The sequence below is a fragment of the Onychostoma macrolepis genome, chromosome 01, assembly GCF_012432095.1.
Source record: "Onychostoma macrolepis isolate SWU-2019 chromosome 01, ASM1243209v1, whole genome shotgun sequence".
Taxonomy (NCBI): Eukaryota; Metazoa; Chordata; class Actinopteri; order Cypriniformes; family Cyprinidae; genus Onychostoma; species Onychostoma macrolepis.
In genome coordinates, this window is record NC_081155.1 from 33,234,426 (window position 1) to 33,238,580 (window position 4,155).

Sequence of the window (4,155 nt, forward strand, 5' to 3'; positions counted from 1 at the left end):
GAATAAATTATGACAGAATTTTTAAATTTGACTGACCTATCCCTTTATGTCAGGCTCATGTTAGTTTAGGGTATGCACTTATACAATATTAAAATGGACAAAGATAAAATGGTTTACAAAAGCAAAGTACTCTCAATGTGTAGACATACAGCAACACTTAAAAACCACCACAAAACCCACCCAACCACATACCGATCTTACTATTATGGATTGAAGACCCTAATGGTCACTTGGTCGAGCAGATGAGGTTGTCTGCACAGTCAGCAAAAATCCAGTGGACAAACTTCATTAGGTGGGCATCTTAGTCCATTAGTCTACTCTCGATTTCAGTCTGCGTTGTTCTAAAAGGCCTTTTTAATACTGATAAATCTTATTCTAGAATGGTGCGCTGTTATCCTACACAATGGCAGTATTTGATCTATCTATCTATCTATCTATCTATCTATCTATCTATCTATCTATCTATCTATCTATACAACCAATGCATAGCAGTGAATCATTTGAGCTCAATAGTGAAAACAAGTACACAATTTTAAAGGACTCTGTTTGAAGTGATCATATGTCCATAAAAGAAGGAATGAGTCACTTCTGAAAAGAAAGACCAGTGAGTCAGCATCTCTATCTCTCTCACAAACAGCCTGCAGATGCTGAGTAAGGACCTATCGGTATCAAAAACCTGCTCTGATTCATGAATAATTGATCAAACACTGACACAACATACATGCCCCCTGCATAACATGCACTTGCCTACAGGTGTCATATGGAAGTTTGTCACAATAAAATGAGAAAGCAAAACCACTTGAAGGTTGGAAAGGCCAAGATGTCCACCCAGTTGCCATAATTGTGTTAGAAGAAAACAATATCAAAAACAGTATATTGGGTGCCTGTTTACTGTGGGTCATACACACATGCGCACTCACACACTCCTAAGATGACTCTGATGCAGCAGACAGCACGTCATCATTGAAGAGCTGCAACATTTTAAACTCTATTGATTACCGTGTGCATGAGAGGGCAGGCAGAGCAATAAGTTTTAAATTCATGTCAGTAGTCCTTGGCAACACAGAAATGACTGAGCTGCTGAACTGCTGCAAGAGATGTGACACTGTCCAAAATCCTCCACTTAAGATAATGAATATTGCAATTTGTCCTCTTAACAGTTCTAATGCAAACTCTCTTTGGATTTCCCGTAAGCACACGTCAGCTGGACTGGGTGATGTCCAGCACCTGTATACCAAGAACCTTTGGTCAAAACAACCTTGATATTGGCAGCTGGGAAACATAGGCAGAGTGAGACAGAGTATGGCAAGCCACTTCAACATCATCAACATCATCATCATCATCTTTTTTTTTTTTTTTGCATATGAATTCTATGAGTCTATGCCTATTCACTTCTGAAAAGTATGCATTATCCTGTCACCTATTCCATGATTACTAAGTATTCATTAGATACTATTATTTATTATTTGAAGAGTTTATTTGCAACTCCATTTTTGTACATTTTCATAAGTCATGTTTTTTATTGTGCATTCCAAAGTATTGTCAATCATACTGCAGTTGGTTTTGATTTAGTAATAATAACTCAAAAAATACAGTTAACTTACAAAATTAAAGTTCATTGAAAGTATGTTTTATATATTAAAAGTTTTTTTTTTTTTAGCAAAAGCAGATAACTCCCAGATTTGTTTTTATCCCACAGATAATTCCACATTTCATGTTACAGAGACAAAAAAAAAAAAGCAATTGCTTTGTAATTGCCAAGTTAGTGGGACTTGGAGTATATAGTCGTATAGTTTTTGTCCTCATTAAAACCAAATGTGTTCATCAGTGATGGTTTGTGTGCATTTTATTTTCCGATTTCACCGAAACGAATAGAGAGTTAGTCGGCAGTCCATTATTTAATTTTTTTTAAAGTGGCGTTTATCGGTTTTTGCAAATGAACTCTTCATTTAGTAGTAACTATTCAGTTTAAAAAAAAAAAAACATTTTCCAGCTTTTCTAATTAACTTTTCTAATTCATTTCTAGTTAACTCGACATGAGTATTAGACACTTGTATGTATTCCAGTTGTTACTAGAGACATTTAAATAGGGCTGGGTATTGAGTTCGATACTTTTTAGGCACCGACCTAATTGCCTCGATACCATCGAGTATTGAAAAAACGTCTTGTCGTTCCGTACCAAATTTCGACACCTAAGGGGTTAATCTAGTCAACGTCAGTGAGCCAATAAGCCTGCAGCACTAGGTGTGTTCGACTAGAAGCAACGCGGCGCAGATTGATAAGTGTTTGACATCCACGAGAGCGATTCGAAAGCATACGGAGCAGTCTGCTCTCTATCGTGTGGGTTTTTACTACACACAGACTGAAGCGCGCGTGACGTCTCACTAAATGAGGACATAAACACACGAACAACATCTCCAGAACTGCTCTGAGAGTCACTTCATTAGCATTTTACCGTTTGATTTGAGTAAAACTAGCCTCATATCATATACACACAGAACTGTTACTACTAGGCTACTATTAAAATATTAAAACTTTTTTTTTTTTAAGTAATGATCACACAAGATTTCTTCCATGTTTTTAATAGTAAACCCCCTTTGTTTGCCAAAATAAATAAATAAAATTTGATTTTGAATAATTTAAAGATAAATGAAATTAATGTTTTATGCCTTCATTTGAAAACCAGAACACAGAATTTCTCAGGAAAAATAAAACATTTCATAAGACTATTTTAAGAATAAATTTGAATAAACGAAGTTTTTATGCATTCAAATAATTAGACATACTACACCAGAATTTAATAACGATAAAACATATGGTGAAAGAAAATAAAACACCCACCTATGAAAGTGGATAAAGATTTTCAATTCTTTAACAACCTAGAATAAATGAATAGAAATGATGATCCTGTCTGAGCTATGTGTTTTAAAACAAACACGCACTAGTGTAAATGTAGCCTAACAGATGTGTAAACTGAAAACTATTTGAACTTTATTAAAATTATTTACACTGATTTATTGTGTTGGATATATTTTGTTCCTTTGTGCAGTGGCTCAGAGTTGAGTCTGTATAAATTTCAACAAGCTGAAAAAATAAAACCAATTTTTTTTTAGATAATGTAATCTTGTTAAAACTAATCTCATAAAATTGGTATTGAAAAAAATATCGTTCAGGAACCGGTATTGAACTCAAGGTATCGGTATCGATATCGAACATTTTTAAACGATACCCAGCCCTACATTTAAACCTAGATTTATTTTAGCTATTAAGTAGCAATTCTGATTAGTCATTATATTTGACAAATAAAAAGTGAATACAGTTGGTAATATAAAGTACAACTAAGACCCAAAGTATACTTCACTTTTTACACGTACGCGAAGGGCAGCGTACAGTACGCTTAATGTGAATTTCATCATTAGAATAGTACAGGCATACTGTACGCACACCACACGATTTATGTAAGGTCGCACTTGCGCACTGAATTTGTTTTCCAGTAATCAGTTGGATGTTGTTTCACAATAGAAAATGAAACTAAAGAGACGAAATAACAACAACAAAATAGAGGAGACTGCTACAACAGCAGATGCTCACATTGACAAGCGCTTGTGAACTAGAGGGTATGAAATAGCCCCAGCTGTGGTTTAAAAGAGTTAAAAAATATTTGTTATCGGTCATAACTTATTGGGGAAAAATAGAGCAGACACTGGACATGGATGAAGCTTTCAAGAGCGCATGTGTTGACCACTTGCGTTCATGCACAATATCAAATGGAGTATACTTTGAAAGGCAAAGCGTTTCAGTGTACGCATATGCTAGCACATACACTATAAAAAAATATACTTTGGGCTTAAGAATGATATATGGATAATAAGGACTAAAACTGGTCCTAACAGAAGTTCCTGCTTGTCCCCCTTGACAGCAGTGAATGGTTATTAGGAAAATTACAAAATTGAATAGTTTAATAATCGAATAAAAGAAATGAATCCCTATTGGATTACTTAGAAGTAATTGAAATAAATAAATAAATAGCAATTAGTAACAAAATAGATACTAGATTGAAGGCATAGGTGTTAAAAGGGCTTGCCACAGAGTGCAAACAGAGAGAAAGAGAGAGTGAGAGTGAGAGAGAGAGAGAGAGAGAGAGAGACTTGAAGA